Source organism: Paroedura picta, chromosome 4 (assembly GCF_049243985.1).
Source record: "Paroedura picta isolate Pp20150507F chromosome 4, Ppicta_v3.0, whole genome shotgun sequence".
In the NCBI taxonomy this organism is placed as follows: Eukaryota; Metazoa; Chordata; class Lepidosauria; order Squamata; family Gekkonidae; genus Paroedura; species Paroedura picta.
In genome coordinates, this window is record NC_135372.1 from 124,625,617 (window position 1) to 124,652,129 (window position 26,513).

The following is a 26,513-nucleotide window of genomic DNA, read 5'->3' on the forward strand; positions in this document are numbered from 1 at the left end:
CAGATTGGTTATGTCGTTAACATAATAAGTTACTGGGGATGTTTGTTTTTCAGTGATATAACATTGATATATTGTAAGCCAGGAATTGGGAGGGAAGACAGCATGGTGTAGCCTGATCTTGTGAAATCTCGGAAAGTAAGCAGGGCTGGTCCTTGGAAAGGAGACTGCCAAGGAGGACCATTCAGAGGAAGGCAACGGCAAACCACCTCTGCTTAATGTCTTGCCTTGAAAGCCCCTTGCTGGGTCGCCATAAGTTGGCTGCAACTTGATGTCCTTTTCACATCCATAGATGAACCATTCACTCTTCAGTTGGAGACTTGTAATCGCTAGGTTCTTTATTTGCCAGCTCTAGTATGACAGATGTTTCTCAGGCACACCTTTGACAGTCCAATATGGATCAAACCCACTGCATATATGGGACATAAACTGCTCCAGTTGTTACATCTCCTCTCCAACCAAATGCCAGAGTTTCATGGCAGAAAAATGTATGACACAATATTGTGTCATTCCCCCCCTTCCCCCATGATACATAGGTTGAAAAATAAGCATGCATATATTGACTTCCCTCATCTACAGATCTACTGGAAAAAATAACACCACCTTGGCCAGCATGGTATAGCTTTTCTGGTTTAACTGCCTGTTAAAACCCGCTGGCAGGGAATCGTGGTAATTGTAGCCCATGGACATCTGGAGAGCCACAGTTTGGTTACCTTGGTATAGACTCTAAGACCAAGATGAGATGGTATAACTTTTAGAGTGTTGGACTAAGATCTGGAAGATAATGGCTCAAATTCCCCATCTGCTATGGAAGCTTGTTGCATGATCTTGAGCCAGTTACTCTTTCTGTCAATGTAATCTACTTTACAAGGTTGTTGTGAAGATAAAGTGGAGGAATGAATACTGTGAACCATTTTACTGCCTCAACTGCTGTTAGAAAACTGTTTTAAATGATTTTCCAACACCCATTTGTCTGTCACATACAAAAATGAAGAGAAGGGGAATGAAATTCCCAATTCACTGTGTCATATTTCTAGATCATTGGATAGCCAGATTATTTATATATTTATTTCTTTTTATTTGATTTCTATACCGCCCTTCTATATGGCTCAGGGCGGTTTACATACAACATCATAGGGGGATACATGGAACGAGTCAACATACAACATTGTCAATATACAACAGTAACAATCCAACAGTGGTTTTAAACAAAACAACTTCAGTGATCCCAACAATAACAACATAACAAGCTAAACCCCCTAGGGAGGTCAGGCTGCTTCAGGCCATGGAGGGGATGTCCGAGGGGGGACCTGTGATCGGTCTCAGGCAAATGCCTGGTGGAGGAGCTGCTGTTTGCAGGCCCAGCAGAACTGTGGGAGTTCGGGCAGGGCCCTGATCTCTTCAGGGAGCTCGTTCCACCAGAGGTCTGGTTTCAAGGTGACATGGAAAAGACATGGCTGGTATTCTGTTTAAATTGGGTGTTGTCTTCTATGCATGCTGCATCAGGAATTTATACAAGACGTGCAGGTCTTGCTACATCTCATCCTAGCATTCCTAGATTGCCATCCTAAGGAGGGTTACTGCAGTCTAAGCCCATTTATTTCAATGGAATCACACTGCTCTTGTGCTAATACTACAAGTGTGGGTGCCAGCAAACCCCTGTATCACTGAGTTCCCTGCGGCCAATAAAATGACACCAGCTGCATGTAACCCTGCATGGTCAAGGATTCTGTTGACCTAAAATTGCTGTTGACCTCAAATTATGTCTGATTCAATGGCTATATTCCGATATTACAAACTTCAATTTAGTTGTTATGAGAAAAAGGGAGGGAATGTTTGAGCTTGTGCACAGAGCAGAAATGGAAAATATTGTGATCGGAAAGAAATCAGGATGCTTTTGTTATGGCAGCCAATCACTTTGACAACAGTATGGTTGTTTCTTGTGTCAAAGCCATTGTTTGGAGGCAAGGAACAAACTGCAAACTTGTTTGAGGGCCCCACTATAGATAGGGTTGCCAGCACCAGGTACCTAGAGATCTGGGGAGTGGAGACTGATGAGGGCAGGGGAAACTGATATCTGTTGCCTGAAGATCAATTGTAATCTGATCTCAAGTCCTCACCTGGAAGTTGGCAGCCCTAAATACAGATGTTGCAGCAAGCTGCAGAGTTGCCCTCCCCCTTTTCTAAATCAGGAACTCTTCAAAGGTATTCTGATAACAAAGGGAAGGTTGAGGAGAACCATGAACACAAGGTGTTCCTGGCATGTTCCCCTCAAGTATTCACATTTTGTGAAATGAATACAGTTGGTAGGATTGGATTTTTTTTAAGGAGAGGTAATATGTGTGTCAGATTTCCAAAATAAGGTATCATCAGAGGGTTCAGAGTTGGGTTCCTTGTTGAAGACCAGCATTTTGGTCCCTCTGAGCACCAGTATTGTCCATCCTTTGTTGGATCCTTCTCTTAAAACTGTAGGTTCACGATATGAAAGGGGGGGTCTTTCAAAATCTGGAGAGTTTATTTAGTAGAGTTTACTGTTAGCATATTGCTACAAGAAACACTCTCTCTCCAATGTTGCATTTTGGCTTTTGCTTACAAAACCCTCCCTCGGTCTTCATAGTTTGCTGCCAACTGCCCTAGAAAGGCTGAATAATCGTGATAAATGAAACTTGTGTGGCAAGAAAGATGGAATAAACTTGTTTCGGCTGAACTGTGCAAAGAGTTGGAATAGATCGAGCTGGCTGTTGAAGGAGCACTTCAGCGAAACACTTTCTCTCTCATTGACAATTTGTCGACAATAAGCTAAAATAGGAAAGGAGAATATCACCTTTTGGGAAATCCAGACTTTCAGCAATTGTTTAGATGTCTTATCAAGCTATAGTTATGCAGGAAGCCTATTTGCAATTAAGGCAATGCTTCCTACCTTTACTCTGACTTGGCTTCAAGAGTTTTGTTGTTGTTCTTAGGTGCGAAGTCATGTCCGACCCATCGCGACCCCATGAACAATGATCCTCCAGGCCTTCCTGTCCTCTACCATTCCCCGGAGTCCATTTAAATTTGCACCTACTGCTTCAGTGACTCCATCCAGCCACCTCATTCTCTGTCGTCCCCTTCTTCTTTTGCCCTCGATTGCTCCCAGCATTAGGCTCTTCTCCAGGGAGTCCTTCCTTCTGATGAGGTGGCCAAAGTATTAGAGTTTCATCTTCAGGATCTGGCCTTCTAAGGAGCAGTCAGGGCTGATCTCCTTTAGGACTGACCAGTTTGTTCGCCTTGCAGTCCAAGGGACTCGCAAGTGTCTTCTGCAGCACCAGAGTTCAAAAGCCTCAATTCTTTGACGCTCGGCCTTCCTTATGGTCCAACTTTCACAACCATACATTGCAACTGGGAAGTCTAGCCTTGACTAGACGCACTACTGTTCGCAGGGTGATGTCTCTGCTTTTTAGGATGCTGTCTAGATTTGACATAGCTTTCCTCCCCAAGAGCAAGCGTCTTTTAATTTCTTTGCTGCAGTCCCCATCTGCAGTGATCTTGGAGTCCAGAAAAATAAAATCTGTCAGTACCTCCATTTCTTCCCCATCTATTTGCCAGGACTCTCATCATTATGAAGGGGTAAAAAATTGCTTTTAGTACCTGGCAGCTAAAACGTTCTGGAGGTTCAGGTCTGGCTCTTCGGCTTGCTGAGGTTGACATTGTTAGGGTTCCTATCAAATATACCCTTCCCCCTTGAGCTCTATTAGCTAACTTAGACTGGCCTGTGTTCCTTGCTTTGTTTGAGAATTGATCTAATATGTCAATGCAGACATGCCGTTCAGACATCTAAGCACTCTGCATTCCTTCAACATGAGTTTATGCAGCCTGATTAGACCGATGATGCCCTTCTGAGAGCCAGTGCGGTATAGTAATTATGAGGGGCAGGCTACCTTTTTGACCTATGCCTTCATGGATAGCAAGGCATCCAAGGTCACTCCCAAGTTCCTGGCCTGGGGGGCGGTGACCAGTTGCGTCCCAGCCAGGATGGGCAAGCACATTTCTTGATCTGCCCCCTCCTACCCAGCCATAGGACCTCCGTCTTGGGGGGGATTGAGTTTCAGGCGACTCTGCTCAAGCCATCCAGCAATGGCTTCCAAACATCTGGCAAATGGATCCAGGGGGGGAGTCCGGGCAGCGGTCCATGAGGAGATAGAGCTGGGTGTCATCGCCATATTGATGACATCAGCATACTGATGACACCCCAGCCCAAAGCTCCAGATCAGCTCGGCCAGAGGGCGCATGAAGATGTTAAAGAGTGTGGGGGAGAGCACCGTACCCAGAGGGAGCTGAAAGGGACGTGATAGCTCTTCCCCCACTGCCACCCTCTTGGGCCGATTATGGAGGAAGGAACATAACCAGCTCAAAGCTGTATCCCCATCACGGTGAGGCAGTTGGCAGCCATTTCAGCTTAACAGTGGGGTGGGGCCCCTCATGAGCAGTTGGGTTGAAATGTCTGGTAGCCATTTCACTGGTCAGTTTCATGTCTGGTCACTTAGAAGTGGGGGGGAGGGGGAGTAAAACTGACCAGTGAAATGATTAGCAGCCATTTAACCCTAACAGTGTTCTCATCTGCTGTTAGGCTGAGATGACTGAGAGCCATTTCACAGGTTTGTTTTGCTTCCCCTCACTTGGAAGTGACGGGAGGGGGCCAGAACTGATGTGTTTAATTGCTTGTAGCCATTTAAACCTAACAGCTGACCCACCCTTCTGTTAAGTTTAAATGACTGGCAGCCATTTCACTGGATAGTTTTCATTTCGCCGCTTCACAGCCATTTAAACCCAACAGGTCAGATGCAGACCCACAGCTGTTTAAATGACCCAAACAGCCAAGCCAAACTGGACAAAGTCTGGTAGTTTGTGGGCTGCAAACCAGGTCAAATTTGTGCTGAATTTTAGCCCATGGACTGGAGTGAAAAGAATCTTTGTGTGTGTGTGTGTTTTAATTAAGAGCCAAACAATTATTTGTTTCTTTAAAAACATCTCTTTTTTTGCCCAATGTGCAGCACATATATGAGTTGGAGAGATGGAAAAAGCATGAGTCAAGGTAATAGGGAAAAGGAGCTATAGAGTTGAGACAGGAAATTTCATTCCTCTAGCGATCAAAAGTCAGTCCCGTTTTCTCTGTTTTCTGAAATTTCATTAGATTTTGCTTTCCCACATCCATACTTCTCCCCAAGACCATTTTCCTTTGCCAAGACATCTCTGCTGAAAGCAGTGTTAAACTACTTGCTGGATTATATATGTCCATGTGGCTTGCACCCAGCCCTTCTCTTTTAAAATAATTGCTTTCTACCCATGCCGATAGGCTAACATGAAAGACTAAACTGTGAATAGGTACAAATAGCTTCAGGCAAGAGGGTGATTTTTCAGAAGAGATAAGGGTAGACTAAATGACAGCTGAATAAATGGCCTTTCTCTGTTCTGAACCGGAAGGGTAATTATTGGCCATATTACTAATTAATACTATTGAAATAGTGCCCAGAGACTTTGCCTCAGTGTCATAATGAAGACAGTAATTGCTCCTGAAGGTAGTAATCAATGGAGGGTCTTGGAGACAATAGTGGATGCCAACAGACAGGAGAGCATTATATAACTTTGTGAGGAAGATAATGGGGTAAGTGTCTCTGAGTTTGTCTTGCAGGCAGACTTGAATGCAAAGTTCATTGGCCTTACAGAGGAAATATTGGCTTAGGATTCTAGTTCTGTTTCAGTTCTGTTTCAGGGGCCTGCAGATCTGCATATGGTGATCCCTTTTAGTACAGCTAGACTGGTACTAGAGCAGCTTTGTGTACACGCATAAGATGTACAGCACAGATGTACATCCCTAAAATGCACAACTGATGGGGTTCCTTTAATGGGGTTTGATGGGGTTCACATGTACCAAACAGGCTCCTGCCTTTTGCATTTAATAAATATAATAACGTGCCCTGAAGAATCCCTTTGGAAACTAGGCCTAGTGGGGCTTTACCATAGCACACATTCTTTCTTATATTATTTTTGGAATGCTTTTGCATTCATGAGTCCTTTTGGTTCCCATCCATGTCTAACTGTTTTAGTCTCCTAGTCTGCCTCTGCCAGTACTAAGGAGCATGACTGTTATTTATTAATTACATTTTTATACCACCCTTCCCAAGGACCCAAGACAGTTTTCATCGTACGGAACAATCGTACGAATTACAATAATATGTGTATAGTCTTCAAAGTGGAGAAAGCAAGCAAAATATGTTCATGAAAGTTTGTCGAGCCTTTTTTTTTTGTCTTGCCAAGAATATTCTAAGAAGGGAATTCCTTTAAGCGGAGGAATTATCAAAAGAAGGCAGCAGACGTCTTTGGGAAGAAGTGGCTGTGATGTGACTGTATAGAATATAATTTGGCTGGAAACCTGCAGAGAGAATGAATTGCAAATGAGTGAGTAAAAATAAATTCCCAGTCATATAATATTTACTCACAGTGAGAGTGGAAAGATCCCTTTCCTGATACTTGAGCTGCACTGTCCATAGTGGTTTTGTTTTTTATATGCACAATGGGAATTACAGACTTTTTAATCAAGCTGCTGTAGAAAAATGTTGTCTTTCTATTCACTGGGGAGCCCCATAATAAATTAAAACAGCTTCCATTAGCCCCCTCAGTACTTAGCTCAGCCACTTAAAATTACTTTGGACTCTGCCCTTGTGTGACCTCCATTTCAGCTCAGATGTTCCTCCTTCCCAAAACACAGCAGCCACTGGTCAGGGTTTGAAGAGTGGGGTTTGTTTTGCGAATGAAGTCACAATTCAGCTCAGGGAATCAGGGAAGGGTAGCTTGGGTGCATTGTCATTGAGAAAATAGAGCAACTTCTGAGTGCAAAAGTAGGAGTCCTATGTAGAAAGGCTGTGTGACAAAACCATGTCATCGGGCAGCTCCACCCATGAGGTACCTGGAACCTTTTGTTAAGGCCTTTCCTTCCCACCAGACTTTTGATTTGACTGAGGCTGGCTCCATTTAGGAGTCTGATTTGACAACTTTTAACCAGTTCTGCTTTTTCTGTTTAGACTTGGTTTTGCTGCTTCCCCATCTGCTGAACAGTTCCCCCCTCCGCTTTCTTAGTTTTTTGTTGTTGATTGTATGTTGTGCTTCAGTTGCTGTATGTCAAAGGGTAAGGTATGCAGAATTTGAATTTGTAAAGAGGAGCAATGCATCAGGCTGCTTAATTGAGTTAATTTAGAAGAGAAACAACTTTGTACTTAAGGGGAGAGAGAAAGAGAGAGAGATTCCTGTCGACTGCCTTGTTCTGTTTTTCATTCTGTCTGCTGTTCAGGAGGCAAACTGGGAGAAAGTGTGCTCAACAGAGCAGGACGTCTCCATTTGAGCCAATCAGGATACTGAAGGAGATTACTTGAAAATAGACAGAAGTTCCCAGTCTATATTAAATATGCATCTCCTCTGATGTCCCCAGCAGGACATCCTTATTCTCCATATTCTGTTCAATCATCTTCAGGTCTTGCATATTCCAACAGGGTGGGGCATTGATCACCCATAGGGTTGTCCATACATTCAGGGGAATTTGGTTTTGAGTCAGCTCTTGGCCTGCTTTTTAATCCAAGAGGGAACTGAGGTTTACAAATCTTGGCCTGCCCTTGGTAGACAGCTGCTATGTGTCATAGCCCTCTCTCCCTCCCCCCAGTATTTTAATAGACTTATGGAGGACTTGCAAAGATTAAAGCTCAGCCTCTTTGTCTAAGCTGGAATATCCCCATTTCAGAGATTCTCTGTTCTAAAGAACACTGTGACATGATTGACTGGCCCTCCTGTTTCCCCAGTTTGAGCTGCATCATTTTGTGATGAGGAAAAAACATGTCCTATGCAGGCCTAGATTCATCCTTCCCAGCCACTCACTGGTACAGAAGGAGTTGTAATTGCATAGTGTATTTTGTACATCCTCCAAAGTCCTGTTTTATTGCTACTACATGCATTTCTCTAACGTGCCCTCATATTAAGCACTAATTTGGGGCAATTCTCTGTTTTACGGTTCTCCCAAAGTGTAAGACGGGAACCATGACATGACCTGCAGGGGTTGGTAACAAAACAAGATTGTAAACCACTTTGTACACAATTAACGCCGAGGCTGTGAAAAGTGAGCTTTCTCAGTGGCTTACTTTTAGGAGTTGTGGCCAGGTAGAAGCGAAAGAAAAACAGCTTGGACACTGGCATGCAGTCGGTGAAAGCGATGCGAATTTGAGTTTTGCATCCTGCAAGCGACAAAGAACATAAGATGGTTCAGAGGGTCTGTTGTAGAACTGGTGCTGCTTTGGCGACAAGCACAGTGTGAGTCCCTGCCTGCTTCTCCAGGCTTCATTTTACTTAGGTTGAGTAATAAGAGGATGTAAGAAATGCCTTGAGTATTTGATATTCTGTCTTTACAGGGAACTGGCATCAAGCTGCTTCTGGAACTTCCAGCTGCTTAGGCTAGAGGTGAGTGAGAGAGCAAGACGTTATTAATCAGTTGTATAGCTCTTTAACTATTGCTCTGATGGGGACTTTGCAGAAAATCCTTTATTGCTAACTTCTGCCCAGGTGGGCTGAAGGTCTGTGGAGAGTTGCAGAGTACTGGCAGGACTGCTTATATGAATGGTCGGGTTCTGTGCCATTAATAGTCTGAGCCCGTTTAAAATATGCTAGCCCCCTGGAACTATGGGGGAAGCTTGGGGTTTGGGCAGAGAACACGGCCTCTATTGTTCCGAGTTTCCCTCTAAGATGTTCAGTCTCGCTCTCTCACACTTGTTTTAAATATATTAGGACAACATGCCAAACTGAGCAGTTGCCCCAATTTTTGTAGATATTCCAAGACAAACTCTCTGGATTGTATACATAAGTCTAAAAGAGTTCAGAACCCCCCCCCTTTTTGTGTGTGTTTAACCTGCAGTTCATTAAGTAAGACTGAACTGGCTATAAAATTTGGGGAGGGGGCTGTTGAGTCCCCCCACCCCGTCCCGGCCTGGTTTTCTAACCAGGAACAGTGCAACAACCAGAGCATGCTGTTCCTTACGGTCGCTCATAGAACAAGTGCCAAAAAAGCTTACAAAGTTGAGGCCTGGTGAAAGAGCTATAACTGACATTTCATAAATCATGACACAAGTAGTAACATGCTGTTACAGACAAACATCTTTAGTCTGGTAATTGTTTTCCAGATTCTACTCCTGTAATTACTTCACTGTGTTTTGGCTCATGAGCCAGATATTTCCTTGGCTGTCATGCTCCATGCATTCGTGGCAGGGGAGAGCTAGGAGCAAGGACGAAACCTTCTTTCCCAGTTATCTTCAGCATCGGGGCCCCGATGACAGCCTTTTTAATCACGAGGATCACCGTAGCTATAATTGGAGCCACTTTTCAAAAGAGCGTTTGGAGAGAATGTTACAGAAAACATTTTACAGGCTTCTCTGACTGTTGGCTGTCTGCAGCCATGGATGGAAACTCAGCAGCTCACAACCTCGCTCACACGCTTGCACCGAGAAACAATACAGTGCTTTGGAAATAGAGGGAGTGCGAGATATCAGCTGGAGTTTTTTAGACCCAATCCCCAAAGGGCAGACAAAACAACAACATGCTGTTTTAGAAGAAAGAGCAGCCACGGCATGCTTGCATGATAATGTTGGAGCGTTTTCAGCACTACTTCGGTCTTCATGGCAAACAATAGCCATGTATGCCTATTAAATCTGCCTTTGATCTCATCATAGAATCATAGAGTGGGAAGGGGCCAGAACGGCCATCTAGTCCAACCCCCTGCTCAACGCAGGATCAGCCCAAAGCATCCTAAAGCATCCAAGAAAAGTGTGTATCCAACCTTTGCTTGAAGACTGCCAGTGAGGGGGAGCTCACCACCTCCTTAGGCAGCCTATTCCACTGGTTTTGTACCACCTTGTCAGCCTCCCTTCCCTTTGCCCACGTGGAATTTGATTTCAGCTTCAGTTCAAGAAACCACTTTTATAGATGCTTTCATGGGCCTGCCTCTCCTGGAAGTGGGAGATGAGTGCTTCCATTGGATCCTGCTTTTCCTTTACCAACTGTGCTTTCCGGTAGACTATACTAGCGGTCCCCAACCTTCTTGTAGTCGGGGACCGCCTCCGAGGGTGGAAGAGAGCCGGTGGCCCGGCCGCCGTAGCTGCACGTAAACGCGCATGCGCAGTTGTCGCGCATGTGCGTTTTCGCCACTAGGTGGCGATAACGCGCATGCGCGGCAGCTCTGTGCGTGCGCGTTTGCGTCGCTGGCGTGCCGGCGGCCGTGCCTGCCTCTTCCCCCCCTCTCACTGCGGGGGGGGGGAGGCAGGCGCGGCCGCTGGCCCGGTACCATGGCCTTTGCGGCCTGGTACCAGGCCGCAGACCGGGGGTTGAGGACCCCTGGACTATACAACAGTAAGGTTGCCAACCTTCAGGTGATGGCTGGAGATCATCTGCTATTACAACTTCTCTCCAGGCAAAAGAGATCAGTTCACCTGGAACAAATTACCTTTTTGGAAGTTGGACTTTATGGCTATATGCCCCAAGCTCCATCCCTTGAGGCTTCACCCCCAAAGTATCCAGATATTTCCCAACCTGGAGCTGGAAACCCCATACATCAGCCTTCACCCTGTTGGTCTATTCAGCCTATATTGGGAATATAAGAGATTCACTGGAGAAGATTGGGTCCTAGTTCCATCATAACTATATTGTACTTTGGGCTGACATTTATTGCAAAAAGTATATTTCAGCACTTAACTAAGCAGTCTTTTAACCTGTTACTTTAAGCTTCTGAAGTGTTTACTTCCTTAATACATTAAATCTATTTCTACATGAGAATTTCACTGTCATTTCTTTTCCCATACATTTGCCTTTCTTGTTATTAGACCAGTAATAAAAGAACAAAGCTCTTTAGAAAGGCTTATGCATCTTTTGGTATATGAGGGAAACGTTGGTAGATTAGGTTTTCCAAATTTAAGTGCCACAGTAGTTACCCCTTCAGTCTTCTTCTGTCTTTCACAAGTTTATTCACCATCTCCGGCAAGGGAACCTTGCACTACGTAGCTGCTCTTGGAGGACAGGTAGACCCCAGGAACAGGAAGTAGAAGAAGAGTTGGGTTTTATATGCAGCTTTTCTCTACCAGGAGGGGTCTCAAAGCGGCTTACAATCAGCTATCCTTTTCTCTCCCCACAACAGACACCCTGTGAGGGAGGTGAAGCTGAGAGAGCCCTGATATTATCATTCAGTCAGAACAGATTTATCAGTGCTTTGTTGAGACCAAGGTCACCCAGCTGGCTGCATGTGGGGGAGGGCAGAATCAAACCCGGCTCTCCATATTAGAAGTCCGCACCCCTAACCACTACATCAAGCTGGCTCTTGAGAGATTGTTAAAGGGGGGAGGAAATCAGCAGCCCCCATTAACTACTTTATTTTTGTTGTTGTTGGCTTTAATCAATTAGCTGCATAACTTAGAACTGAATAAATTCATAATTGCAGAGTAAGCTCATGAAAGACTCCAGTTGATTAGGAAATTTCATCCCCAAATTGAAATCTGAGCTGAGCAGAATGGGGTTACAACAAAGCAGTTTTAAGCATTGCTAATGTGGCTTCTCTCCTGTAATCTAACATACTTGACACTTGGACAACAGCCAGGAACAGAGTTTAGATTGGGGGGGGGGGAGAGACCAAAGAAAGGGAAACTGATTAAGACAACTTCTGGGGATGAGGATTTTTTTAATCCATTAAAATGCACTCTCCCTTCCCCCAATTTTCATCTTGGACCTCAACATATCATCCTAGGATTCCCATATGGGTACCAGCACTGACCAGGCACCCGTCCACTGAATTCAGCAAACTAGCTGAGCTTTGTGCCTCTAGAGCAGGGGTGGGCAAACTGTGGCCCTCTAGATGTCCGTGGACTACAATTCCCATAAGCCACTGCCAATGCTGACAGTGGCTCAGGGAATTGTAGTCTATGGACATCTGGAGGGCCACACTTTGCCCACCCCTGCTCTAGTGGAAGAGAAATTAGCTCAGGAGTATGAAAAACGAACATGTGCCAATGTGATTTTTTTTTCAAAAAAGGAAATTGGAGTGTGGGAAATCTTGGAAATGGCTTTTAGCTTGGAGATTATTAGTGAAACACTGGATGCCGCTGGTCAGGTCTGGAGCAATGACAACGTGAATTCATTCTTGATGGACAGCATCCCTTTCTAGTGGTTAGCCGTGTTGGTTTGAAGCAGCAGAACAAATTTAGAGAACAGGGGCACCTTTGGTCTTAAACGTGCCAATTTGTTCAGCATACCTTTCTGTCTTCACCCTGCCCCCCCTCCAAAGGATACTGTGTTTAACTTCCTGTGTTTTAATAGAGAAGTTTTTCTGTGCTATATGTTAAGTCATTGCTGCTTCGCTGTAGAAATCAGCTGATTTAAAACACAGAAAACTTAATACTAGTTACCTGGCACAGTGGGAGAATGCACCTGATTCACTGGCTTGTGTATATGAGAGAAAGAACAGTTACTACTTATTAATCCATGATCCACAGAAGTGGCAGAGGAAGAAGAGGAGAATGGCATTGGTGTGAAAGGTGCTGTTGAGTTGCATCTGACTCAGGGCAAGCCCATAAAGTTCAACTCATGGGGTTTTCATGGCAAGAGATGAGCAGAGGTGGTTGGCTGTTTCCTTTCCCTTGGTGATCTCCATCTAAATACTGATCCTGCTTAGCTTCTGGGCTCTGAGGAGATCTGGCTAGACCGGGCTATTAGGGCAGCTGATGCTGGGTGTACCTCTTTTAAATTGCCAGCTTTGGGTTGGGAAAATTCCTGGAATATGTAGGTGGAGAAGGTCAAGTTTGAGGAGGACTTCAGTAGGATGTATTGCAGAGTCTACCTTCCAAAGCAACCATTTTCTCTGTAGCCTGGAGATTAGTTTTAATTCTGGGAAGTTTCCAGGCCACACCAGCCAAGAAGTTTGGAGTATTTGGAAAAAAAAGAAGAGTTGGTTATTATATGTTGCTTTTCTCTACCCGAAGGAGTCACAAAGTGGCTTACCATTGCCTTCCCTTTCCTCTCCCCACAACAGACACCCTGTGAGGTGGTCTAGGTGGAGAGAGCCCTGATATCACTGAAGAAGAAGAAGAGTTGGTTCTTATACGCTGCTTTTCTCTACCAGAAGGGGTCTCAAAGTGGCTTACAGTCGCCTTCCCTTTCCTCTCCCTACAACAGACACCCTGTGAGGCAGGTGAGGCGGAGAGAGCCCTGATATCACTGAAGAAGAAGAAGAGTTGGTTCTTATACGCTGCTTTTCTCTACCCGAAGGAGTCTCAAAGTGGTTTACAGTCACCTTCCCTTTCCTCTCCCCACAACAGACACCCTGTAAGGTGGGTGGGGCTGAGAGAGCCCTGATATTACTGCTTAGTCAGAACAGCTTGATCAGTGCTGTAGCGAACCCAAGGTCACCCAGCTGGCTGCATGTGGGGGAGGAGTAGGGAATCAAACCTAGAAGTCCATGCTCCTGACCACTACACCAAGCTGGCTCTCATTTAGGCACATATTTAAACCATGAAGCTGGGTAGTCAGAGCATTCTTTTTTTCAAGGTCAGGATTGTCTTCTTTGACTGGTAGCAGCTTTCCAGGGCCGGAGGCCTTTCACATCACCTCCTTCCTGTTCCTTTTAACTGTGAATAACAGGGATTGAACATGGGACCTTCTGCATATAATGCAGATGCTCTTCTTCCAAAGTTTAGAAGCTGTGATTTAATCAGAACCTTTGAGTACTTGATATGACTGATGGTTGGTCCCTTTGTGGAAGGGCATGCTTAGCATTGTAGAGAGATCCGGTCTAGAATACTTAAAATTCTTTTTATGAAGGCCAACCCAAATAATATAAACAGTGTTCAAACTTTTGAGTTCCCTGGAAACTTTCATCCCTCTTGAGCTTGAAGAATTTGAAAGCTTGCCTGCTGTTTTGTGTTATTTTGGTTGGTCGTAATCTAAGGGACTAGATGGCTTTCATTTTTTAAATTTTGCTTTGGGCCAACAAGTCTACCTGGAACTTTGAATATTTTGGCGATAGACACCATGGGAAGGCTTCTTCCCCCTAAACAAAACATTATTTTGTGGTACCTTACATTAATTTTCTCATTATATTTTTCACTGTGTTTCAACACAGTAATTTTAATGTTTTATTTTCAGATTGACACACTAGAATTGTTGAGCCTATAATCGATGAGAGCAGAAAGGGGGAGCAAGATTCATGGAAATTTTTCTGTGTTTATGGCGGCACCAAGACTGGGAAAAACCTCATTCCAAGGCAAGGGCATAGTTTCACAGCCAGGAGTGAAAACATGGGATCTCTTTGATATGCTAGTGCCTCATTATTGGCTGAGAAGGTTCTGGCCGGCTGTTGCTGCCAGAACCAGAGAATCTGGTTATGCACATGCAGGGGAGAGAGACCTGAAAAGGAGCTGTCCCTTCTGCACGTCTGTGTGGCGGGGTGTGTATGTGTGTGACAGCACAATCCTTATGCATATACTTGTTAGACTTTTCCAATGGGGATAGGAGATCAAATGCTCAGAATCTGTAAGGTCCAAGTAAATTAGCAATCTTTTCACTCTTTCATTTCTTACACTAGTCTGTGCTGTGGTCCTGTAAACCAGTGGTCCCCAACCTTTCCGAGGCTGGGGACCGGCAGGGTAACTGCCCCGGCCACGCATCGCGCATGCGCCGCCGGGCCGAAATTGCGCATGCGCGGCACTTTCGCGCATGTGCAAAAGCGCCACGCATGTGCGATGCGCGGGCGCGGCCCTGATTCCCTCTCCCCGCCCTCCCTCAGTAAGAAGCTTCCCGGGCCGCAAGCTTGCGGCCTGGGAAGTTTTTTACTGCGGGGGGGGCGGGGTGAGGGAGCCGCGGCCCGACACCATGGCCTTCGTGGCCCAGCACTGGGCCGCAGCCCGCAGGTTGGGGACCACTGCTGTAAACCATTTGCTCTACCAGTAGAATAATACTCTAGAGCAGTGGCTCTTTTTATCACCGGGGACCACTCAATGCCTTTTACTGAGGGGGGGGGGTAGTTTACTCCTCTACTCTCAACCACTGCCCTAACGCTCTCTGATCGCTATGGTAATGTTTAAACATCCCTTCAAAATAAGATACAGACACGCCACAACAATGAAGTGTGTTGTAAAGGGCTGGGGAGGATGAAGTAAAGGGCCGGGGGGGGGGGGAGAAGGCATCCTTCGGGGCCCACTTCCAATTAGTCGAAGGACCACATGTGGTCCGCGGCCCACAGGTTGGGGATCGCTACTCTAGAGAGAAAGATTGCCTTGATTCCTAACTGTGTGTCTCCTGTTGCGAAAGCAGCCTCTTCCCCTGATGTGTAAGGGGGCAGGAATCAGGTGGTGATGATTGTCTACCGAAAAAGACAGTTTAAAGCGGGGAAGTGGCGAGGAATTTGAGTGGGTTCCATCACCAAAATGGCTTTTTCTCCATCTCCAGCGGCAGAGTGGCAGGGCAGCCCCCGAGGCAGCAGCCAGGGAGGAGGACGAGGAGGAGCCACGGCCCGGTACTGATTAATCCACGGACCGGGACCAGTCCCCGGACCGGGGGTTGGGGACCACTGGCCTAACGTATCTGCTCACTGACCTTGATGGTCTAGGCTAGTTGGCTCTTATAAGTTCTCGACAGCAAAGCAAGGTGGGTCCTGGTTAGGTGGGAGACCACCAAGGAAGTCCAGGGTAGTTATGCAGAGGCAGGCAATGGCAAACCGTCTCAGAAGTCTCTTGCCTTTAAAACCTGATGTGACTTGTCTACATTTTCCACCTGTATGAGCATTCTGAGCACTCCATGTGTATCACTTCATATCTTACTAGAACCAAGTAAAAACAAATTATCCTCATTCTCATGTCACTGGTGAGATTCCATGGCAAAGAGATTGGTCTAAGAATGGCTGCCTACTTAATTCTCTGCTGACATGAGATTTGTACCAGAAGGCACCCTAGTTCTCAACTCCACAACCACATTCTTAGCTGCTCTGCTACTGGTTGCTGAGGAAGAAGAACCAGTCAAAGTCTGGTTCTTTTTTTAAGTTCCCGGCCCAGTTCACCAGCCCAGATGGGCTGGTTTAAACTCGTGGAAATCAAATTATTTTGAGTAGCTTTCTTAAACCAAATTGCTTTTCTGATTTGACAGCCAAAAACAGATCAGAAACTAGGGAGTATTTCAGAGCTGCTTTGTATTTCTTTCAGACCACCAGGGTTCATTTTATGTTCTGGCAAAAAGTTGGATAACTCTATAAACCCATGGTATAAATCCACCCTGCTTGAAGCCAGCTGTTAAATTTTTTAGTCTAATTCCTTTTTTCTATATGCCAATGAATGCCAGTGACTTCTACACCTAATGTTTTATGTACCACTGGCCAGGTTTTTGTAGAGGAGAGTTGGAAATCAGTGCTAGTCATGCGTCATATACTTAAACATCTTTTTTTTTTTAAATGACTCAGCTTCTCTTTATCCTGGAAAAGTTTTATTTTTCCACACCCTCAGTATTCAAGATATTTGTAGATAAATGGTTGGTTTGAATTCCTGCCATCTCCAAAATTCCAGCTGCAGATTAAATTATATGCATTTTAAATTATATGGGGATGGCAGAAAAGAGTAAAATGTGGCAGGGAGAAGGAGCTGGTATTATGTTCTTCTGCCTTTTGGAAAAAATTCAATTGAAGATATGTGTTAAGACTACATGATGGGCTTGAGTTTCATAAAATAATAATTCCTACTACCTCAGGTCTTTCCAAAACTGAAAGTCTGATTTTTGTATTATTTGTCACCCTCGCCACCAGAAAAATAAGGTCCAAACTGCATGATTAGGTTGGAGATTTAACTATTATGATTTGCTATAATGCAGGGGTAGTCAAACTGCAGCCCTCCAGATGTCCATGGACTACAATTCCCAGGAGCCCCCTGCCAGCGAATGCTGGCAGGGGGCTCCTGGGAATTGTAGTTCATGGACATCTGGAGGGCCGCAGTTTGACTACCCCTGCTATAATGTATTTATGTTATCATGGAGGAATGTATTCAATAAAGTTTACACCTTTTCCCTCCCTATGATTCCATGTGTTTTACTTGTGTGCATTTTATATTTGATTGAAATGGCCTGTGGCCTATCAATAAACTGAATATTTAATACTAAAATGAGCAAAAAGAAAATGTGTGTGTGTGTGGGGGGGTTGCATTTGGTATGTAGTTGTCTCCTTGTCGGGGACTATAGGTCCCGCTTCTCTAGAGGAAAGGGAGAAACCCGAAGACCGTTGTGGGATCCGGGAAAAACCCCTCGATACTAACTGGGTGAAGAGATTGGGCTAGGTGACTATCAGCCCGAGCAAAGAGACGCGCCGTGGCCCGCAGGGGACAGAGCCACAGGCCTGGAGAGCCGACATGAGTCGGGGAAAGACGTGGGTGTAGTCTTTGGTGCGGCGTCTGGAAGTGGGCATCGAGCCCAGCTGCACACCAACCAGGCATTTGGGCTCAGGGGTGGGCACTGGGAACAGGGAAGAGTAATTTAGGAGGACAGCGTGCGTGAAGGAGGAGGCGGGGCCTGCACGGAAGTGATAGTAACTAAGGTGGGGCTAGGGTAATGGGGCACGATAGAGCTACCAAACAGCCATTCTGAAACCCTGATTACTCCAAGGAAGTTCCTTGGAGACAAATCCATGCTGACTTCCTTGGATCACCAAATTATCCTCCAGATGTTTGCAGATCGCTCCCTTTAATATCTGCTCCATTATATTCCCCACAACAGAGGTCAGACTCACTGGTCTGTAGTTTCCCGGGTCATCCTTCCTCCCTTTTTTGAAGATCGGAATAACGTTTGCTCTCTTCCAGTCCTCCGGGACATCTCCAGTCCTTAAAGAGGTTCCGAAAATGATGGACAAGGGTTGTGCAAGTTCTCCGGAAAGTTCTTTGAGCACTCTCGGGTGCATTTAATCCAGCCCAGGGGATTTGAACTCATCCAGTGCAGCTAAATGCCTCTCGACAACCTCTCTGTCCATGTCAACCTGACACCCAGACACTATCCCTTGGCTACTGCCATCTCTAGATGTGCCTAATCCCTTTGACCTGTGGGGAAAAACAGATGTAAAATAGGCGCTGAGCCTTTCTGCTTTCTCTGCATCCTCCGTTAGAGTTTGTGTGGGCCAACAGTGGGCCTATTGCCTCCTTTACTTTACGTTTGCTCCTCACATAACTGAAAAATCTTTTCTTGTTACAGTGGGCTTCCCTGGCCAATCTTAGCTCACTGAAGTTCTCTGTTTATCCAAATAGGCTTCTTAGAGCTCCTGCAGTGTTTTTGTCTTTCTGGCATAGTCATGGATGGAGCGAGCATGCAATAGCTCTTGTTTGAGTAGCACCCACCCTTCACATGCTCCCTTCCCTTCCAGCATTCTCGTCCATGGTATGACACTCATCATGTCTCTGAGTTTATTAAAGTTTGCCCTACGAAAATCCAACATCCGCGTCTGGCTACAAGCTTCCTTGGCTCCCCATCTCAAAAGGAATTCTATGAGGAAATGGTCACTTCCCCCTAGGGTCCCCACCTCCTTCACCTCATCCACCAACTCTTGCCTGTTGGTCAGTATTAAGTCCAGTATGGCTGAACCTCTTGTGGGTTCATCTACCATTTGATAAATGAAATTGTCAGCCAGGCAGGTCAGAAACTTGCATGACTGAGGACGCTTCGCAGAGTTTGTTTCCCAGCACACATCTGGGAAATTGAAGTCACCCATGATGACAAGGTCCTGCCGTTTGGATATTTTCTCAAGCTTGTATTCACATTCTTCACAATCCTCTCTTCTCTTTAATTCATTTTATTTGGGACAATGCAACTGTAATGTAATGTTAGTAATATGTAACGTAATTTGGAATTTAACTCTCTCGTCTCAGGACAAGATAGTTGCCAGCACAGCTTGTCACTTGCAGGGATACTTCCACGCTTGGGTGGAGATGGTTGGGGCCAGCAACTAATCTCTTTTAATTATTTCTTTTTACACCTGGGAAAGTATCTGCCATTAATTACTGACATATACAGTTTTATTTCTCCAATGTTTTTGTGAACTACAACTGAATTCAAAAGGACTCATTAGCTACAAAGAATCATCATATGGCATCATATGGTTTAATTTGGATATTATGACACAGTTTCCTAATTTGCCGTTTTGCTTTTACCTATATCTACAAAGTTATGGAGCCTCTTGTGGCGCAGACTGGTAAGGCAGCTGTCTGAAAGCTTTGCCCATGAGGCTGGGAGTTCAATCCCAGCAGCCGGCTCAAGGTTGACTCAGCCTTCCATCCTTCCGAGGTCGGTAAAATGAGTACCCAGCTTGCTGGGGGGTAAACGGTAATGACTGGGGAAGGCACTGGCAAACCACCCCGTATTGAGTCTGCCATGAAAACGCTGGAGGGCGTCACCCCAAGGGTCAGACATGACTCGGTGCTTGCACAGGGGATACCTTTACCTTTACCTTTTACAAAGTTATGATTGTAGTTCATTAATCTAAGGAAGAGTGCATGCACTCGAAAGCTCACGTCTTAAATACATTTTTGTTGGTCTTAAAGGTGCTATTGGACTCTTATTTTGTTGTGCTATTCAGACCAGCACAGCTACCCACTTGAATATGATGATGATGACGATGATGATGATGATTCTTTTTAATGTAACAGATTATTTGGATTGTTGCATGGGAGGAACTAGCAGAAATCACAAAACTCCTTGAACACACCTGAGCACAGTTTTATTTTGAAAACAGCATGTTGAATACAAACTAAAGAATGACTCCCCTCAACCTGATTTTGTGCATAAGAAAAATTATATAAATTTAATTGCTAATATTAATCATTTAAACTTTCCTTAATTGGATAACCTTACTTTTCTGATAGAGCCTCTTGTGGCACAGAGTGGTAAGGCAGCAGACATGCAGTCTGAAAACTCTGCCCATGAGGTTGGGAGTTTGATCCCAGCAGCCGGCTCAAGGTTGACTCAGCCTTCCATCCTTCCGAGGTCGGTAAAATGAGTACCCATCCTTCTGCTGGGGGGTAAACAGTAATGACTGGGGAAGGCACTGGCAAACCACCCCGCATTGAGTCTGCCATGAAAACGCTAGAGGGCGGCACCCCAAGTGTCACCCCCTGTGCTTACACAGGGGATACCTTTACCTTTACCTTACTTTTCTGATGTCATTCTATACCAGGAATAGAGAAACTTTTAGAAAAATTCCCTGGGAGTCTCCTTCCAGGACATGTGGCTGCCTGAGACCTAACCAAAGGAATTCGTTCCCAACATGGAACAAGCTTATCCCCCAGGAGAATCCATCACTCTGCATGTTGTTCTATCTTCAGGCTACGGAAAAAGCTTCAGATTCCACTGCAGCCATAAATATGCTCCATTGGCAGTTAACGGTGTGCATAGAAACCAAGCAGTTTGGTTTAGGAAAGCTTTAAAACAAACCCGCAGAAAGAGAATCCCTTAAGAAGGATGAAACTATTAATAGATGATGATGATGAGTAATCAGCAAAGCCAGGAGCTTGCAGCCTCTGCCGCTTGATTCCTCCTGCACTTAATGGACTCCCACAGATTTTTCACATTAAGATTTGATGGATGATTGCATACATTTCAGACTCTCAAGCTGAGTAAATACTGGATAGTGACTGGAGGCATAATGTTGTAACCTCCAGAGGTCCTGCAGAAGAACGTAGCTGCATCTTGTCTCCATATTCCAGATATTCTGTTACCCTGTTGCAAAATACTTCATTGCTGGATCCAAGTCTTAGTCTTGCCTTGTGCAACAAAGGTTTGGCTTGGTTTCTTCTACACAGGAAGTACCTTGGGTAGTTTGATCATATGGCTAAAGCAGGCTTTCTCAACCAGTGTTTTGTGAAACCCGGGGTTTCTTGATGGCCCTGGAAGGGCTTCCTGAATGGGTGGGAGTTAATTATTTTTAAAACAATTTTAAATTTTTAAAACTTTCATTTGTATTATGACCATATATGGTAATGTCAACCTGCCCTCCCTCCCAAGATGGTCCTAGGGGGTGGGTGGGAAGGGGAGGGGCTCAGGTGACCATGTACACAGCTGTGCTCCCCAACCATATTTTGCATGATCGTGCCACTTCTAGGGTTTCTCGAAGCCTGAAAAATGTTTCAGGGGTTTCTCAGTACTAAAAAAGTTGAGAAAGGCTGGGCTAGAGATAAGAAGATCGGGAACAGTTAAGTGATGAATGACAGACCTACTATACAAATGTCACTTTATACCAGGATTAGATAAACTTATTTTTAAAGAAACAAAGAGTCTCCTTCCAGGACATATGACTGAGGGAGCAACTAAGGGAGGGCAACTAAGGGGGAGCAACATGAGTGTTTTCCAAAGGTGATATATAACACCCTACTGCCCTCTCTCAAAGGCAATATTTTCCCTCAATTTCTCTTTCCTTTTACTGATTGAGCTGCCCTAGTAATGTGATTTCTTCTTTGCTTAAGAACAGTGGCTGTCCCACCCTGTCACATTACGATATTTTGACACAGCTGAGTTGGCACAGCTGAGGAACCCCAGGGAAGGATCAAGAGTCCCCTTTAATTTAAACTAAGGTGACCAAATTGTCCCACTTTTGGAGGGACATCTGGGGGCACCTGGCAAATTGTACTTATGTTGAAATTAAAAATATATATATATTACAATATTTTTGTGTTCTGTGAAAATTTTTGTTGCTCCATATAGACCAAATTTTAAATCAAGGACCCCCCCCCCCCCGGTCAGTGGTGTCCCGCTTTAGCAATGCTAAAATCTGGTCACCTTAATTTAACCAAATGACACTCAAGGCATTTTGAAATTAATATAGAATAATTTGTTATTTAACATAAAGGGAATAGATCAGGTGAAATCGGGGGTTGCAAACTTCTCACATTAATATAGATAATTCTGAGATAAAATCAGTACATGAACTTTAGTTCTTATGTTTCAGGCTAATGATTTTTCAGCTATTCACAGTTACTTAAATCTTTACATTGAGTGGGGATTTTCTTCTTCTTTCTCTCAAATACCTATCTCTTTTCCTTGGCCTGAATGGGAGTCTTTGCCTACTTCCCAAACTTCCTTGCCAACTTTCCCACAGTTCTCCATCTGTGTTAAACTGCTTTTAGCTAAGGATGAAATCACACACTACACATTCAAGGCAGAAATCTAACCGGCTCCCTCCAGTGTGGTGTAGTGGTTAAGAGCGGCAGCCTCTTATCCAAAGAGCTGGATTTGATTCTCTGTTCCTCCACATGCAGCCAACTGGGTGACCTTGGGGCTAGTCACAGTCCTGTTAAAGCTGTTCTCACATAGCAGTTTCTCCCAGAGCTCTCTTAGCCTCACCTACCTCACAGAATGTCTTTTGTGGAGAGAGGAAGGGAAGGTGATTGTAAGCTGTTTTGAGACTTCTTTGGGTAGGGAAATGTCAGGTATAAAAACCAACTCTTCTTCCTCAGTATCCAGTTCAACTGATCTCTGCTCAACTGATACTAAGCAATTAGTTTTCTTGGAGCAACTTGTCTCTGTTTCTGTGAAGAATTATCCCTTCATAGTCCTTTATCTGCAGACCATCATCTATGATGTTTTAACAGGGGACGGGTGGACAAGGGATCTGGTAAAATTTTCTTTTGAAATGCATTAAAAACATTTTAAGACAAGGCTTTATTCACTTAAAATGTACAGCATGAATATCTTTATATAAGATGTTCTACAGTATTAGATAATATACTAATATTCTATCGACATATACAACACATTGCATTTTCAAATATAATTGTTTTAAATGTTAATAATTCTGGCTACAGTATACTGTAATACATTATTAAAGAGCTTGGTGTTTTCACTGTTTTAGAGAACAATCTTATGGAGGTCTATTCAATGGATCATTCTCCCAGAAAATTGTCTTTAGGATTGCATCATTAGAGTTTTAACTTGGTATGCATGTATGCTGGTAGTCCCACCATGACTGAAATGGAACCTGTCCAAATAATACCACTTTGTTCATTGCATTGTTGTTTTTATATAACATCAAGTTTTATTTTTATTTTTTCCTGATGATCTGTCAGATGACAAAAATTAAGGCATGTGCTAAACTAGCATAGGGTACTGCAGTTCAAAATTATTTGTCAAACATTGGGTATATTTGCGGTTTTGCTTCTAGAAAACGAAGGGATTTATACTCATAATTTCATAAATATGCCAAATGGTACAATTTTATATGCTAAGTTATAAACTCTGCATTTTGTGGTGTTAAAGCTATAAATTAAGCTTAGGTATGATAAGAAAGTAACTACTGCATATATTTTCATTTCCCCGCAATTTCTATTTTTTTCACAAAATAACTGCAAGGGAAATGCGTTTTTCCATGGTTTAAAAAGTTCCAGACATTTTATATTTCTCTTTGTGGCTAGAGAAAGAATAAATACTAGTATTTTCCTCCCAGTAATTTTGTTGTTGTTGATTATGACAATGTGTTTTGTGTTGACTGCCAGTAGAATCTGCAACAAAACTGTTGGGAAACTTTGGGGAATTTAATAAAAAGGTGTCTTTACAGCAGTTCATGCACAGGACTTCATGGAACCCTGTTCCTAGGCAACTTCCATTGACCCGAAAGTCAATGACCCAGTGGAGAAAAGGGTATTGGGAGGAAGGCGCATGGTATAGCCTGATCTCATCAGATCTTGGAAGGCAAGGAGAGTCAGTACTTGAAAGGGAGCCCACCAAGGAGGACTCTGCAGAGGATGGCAATGGCAAATCACCTCTGCTTCTCAGTGGCTTTGAAAGCCCTTTCCTAGGGTTGCCATAAGTCAGCAGTGCCTTGAAATCACTTTCTGCACACAATTGCTAGCCCTTTTCACGTTTTTATGTTGATGCAGAAGAAGCAAACAATTTCCCTATCTTGAAAAGTTGGGGGATGTTTGGTCAGTACTTGCTGTGTTCCGTTAAACATTCATTGTGATTTTGTAGAATGCCCTGCACAAAATATTGGATATCTGTGAGAATATAGCTTGGAGCATCAATACAGAATTGCTACGTTTTATTATGAAACCCCAAGTAATGGGAAATTACTCTTGCTAATGCTGACCTAAGATTTAAAAATGTTCCCTTTAAACAAAAGGTAACCTAATGAATCTGCAACTGTGATATAACTCACGCAAATTTTGGAGAATTAGATTGAGTTCTGACCTTCCTGCCCAATCGTAGAGCCCTTTCTGCACTTACTTGAAAAACAGGAAACTGAATGAATAGTTAAGCATGCAAATATTAAAGCAGCCCTTCAACATTATTTGTTTTAAAAGGAAAGAAATGAAAGACCTGGGCCTATTCTGCACACAATAGATAATGCACTTTCAATGCACTTTAGAAGAATCATTTCTGTTCCGCACAGGAAAATCCAGTTGCCAAAGCACATTGAAAGTGCATTCTCCTACGTGTGCGGAATGGGCCCTAGCCTCCCTATTTTGTGGTGTCCATCACGAGAAGTGTGCAGAAACAGCCCAGTGTGCCTTGTGAGCTGACAGTTGTTACTCAGGCAATGGCTGGCATCATGTTTTATTGGAAACTACATATGTTCAAACCCACAACAATCATAAGTAATTTATCTGAAGAGGTCAGCATCATTCCCCACAACCAGACCTCCCTCCCCAGAGTAAAAATATTTCAGCATCAAGCTTCCTGGAAAATGTTTTACTTTGGCATTTGTTCTGGCTAATGGGCCTAATTCACTGAGTTACGCATTCTTCTTTTCTCTTGGTGCTAAGAAACCTTCCAGTCCCCCTCCTCCTGTAGAGGAATGCTAAAAGGAATAAATAGAGACCCACTGCTGTTGCTGAGTTTACAAGCATTCAGTCCGAAACACCTGGATGGAATACACAGCTGGAAAGAGATGATATTGGCATGACCTGTAATATATATAGTTAATAAAATTGTACTTAAACACTTTTATAAAATGTTTTTTTTATAAAAACATTTATAACTGCTTGGACTTTCTACAGCCTACCTCTAAGGTCTTTTGTGGCTAGTTAGTTGTTTGTTTACCCACCCTACCTTCGGTCATCAGAAATCCCTACTTGCAAAGTGCTGGACTCCAGGAAAAAGAACATAAAGTATATCCTTTTATTTTGTGTCTCTGCAGCAGCGTAGATACAAGGAGAGAGATCAGAAGAATGGAAGGATACAGGAATTAAACTTTTGGAGGTAGCTCAATGGTAACTGAGTGGGTACAGAATATTATTGTGAGTATAGTCAAGCCCCGGGTGGAACATGGTTTTCATTGAGAATGTGAACTTTCTGACATTCAGTTTCTGTAATGCGGTAGCCGTCTCTGAATTTATTTAGAATTAATGGGATATATGCTAAACCTACCCTACCCTGCATAGCACAGGCTAGGCTGATATCAGAAGCTATACAGGGTCAGCCCTGGCTAGTATTTGGATGGGAGACCTCCAAGGAATAAAAGGGATACAATGACAAACCACCTCAGAACAACTCCTATCTCGAAAACCCTATGGGTTCATCATAAGTTAGTTGTGATTTGATAGCAACTCTCCCCAGACCTAAATATGAAACCCCCAAGCCATCTGAAAGTAGGACGTGAATAGCTGATCCAAATAACGATCCTTTGTATAACTGAGTCACACATTGCCTTGTTCTAGTTACACATTTTGTAGGAAGCTTAGCTAAGTCCCATGCATGATTCCTTGAAGAGGTCTCATCTTCATTGAAGTCCCTGGATTAGACTGGTTCCCTAATGCAGTGGTCCCCAACCTTTCTGAGGCTGGGGACCAGCAGGGCAGCGGGCCGCGCATGCGCAAATGCGCAATGCGTGGCCAAAATTGCGCATGTGTGGCACTTTCTCACATGTGCACATGTGCAAAGTGCCGCGCACGCGCGATTTTGGCCGTGCATGCACGGCCCGCAGCGCGGCCCTGATTCCCTCTCCCCGCCCTCCCGCAGTAAGAAGCTTCCCGGGCCGCAAGCTTGCGGCCTGGGAATTTTTTTACTGCGGGGGGGGGCGGGGAGAGGGAGCCGCGGCCCGGCGCCATGGCCTTCGCGGCCTGGCACCGGGCCACGGCCCGCAGGTTGGGGACCACGGCCCTAATGCTAGCAGAGAGGGAGGGGAAGGAAGTGGAGAAAAAAGGAAGACTGATTCTGCAGGCATTTGTCTGGTTCTTGTACATATGGAGCTGTTGCATGTTAAAATACAAGGGGCCTTGCGTTCTAAAGTCGCCATGTGCCAGCTTGTCTAAGAGTGGTGGAGTAAAAATCTAATGAATGAATGAATGAATGAATGAATGAATGAAAGTGGACCAGAAAGTGAGTGCTCATATAGTCTCTTTGGTTGTTGGCAGAGTTTGAATATGCAAAGAAGACTGTGTAACACCAAGTTGCTTTTAAAAAATAAAATAATTTTATTAAGAAGAGAAACAAACCTTATCTAGAAAGAGGTGAGAGAGTCA

The 26,513-nt window shown here is 44.2% G+C and overlaps 1 protein-coding gene across 6 annotated transcripts in view; it reads left to right on the forward strand.

Moving 5' to 3' along the window:
• EYA2 (EYA transcriptional coactivator and phosphatase 2) overlaps positions 1–26,513 on the forward strand; it is a 151,734-nt gene that overhangs the window by 14,649 nt on the left and 110,572 nt on the right. Inside the window, exon 2 of one of the 6 annotated variants that reach the window (XM_077335534.1) lies at positions 8,427–8,475. The exons of 4 other annotated variants lie outside the window; for them this stretch is intronic. The gene's annotated coding sequence lies outside the window, so the exon portion shown is untranslated. Of the gene's footprint in view, positions 1–8,426; positions 8,476–25,199; positions 25,290–26,513 lie in introns of those variants that run through there. One more of the 6 variants, XM_077335533.1, reaches the window with a different exon arrangement.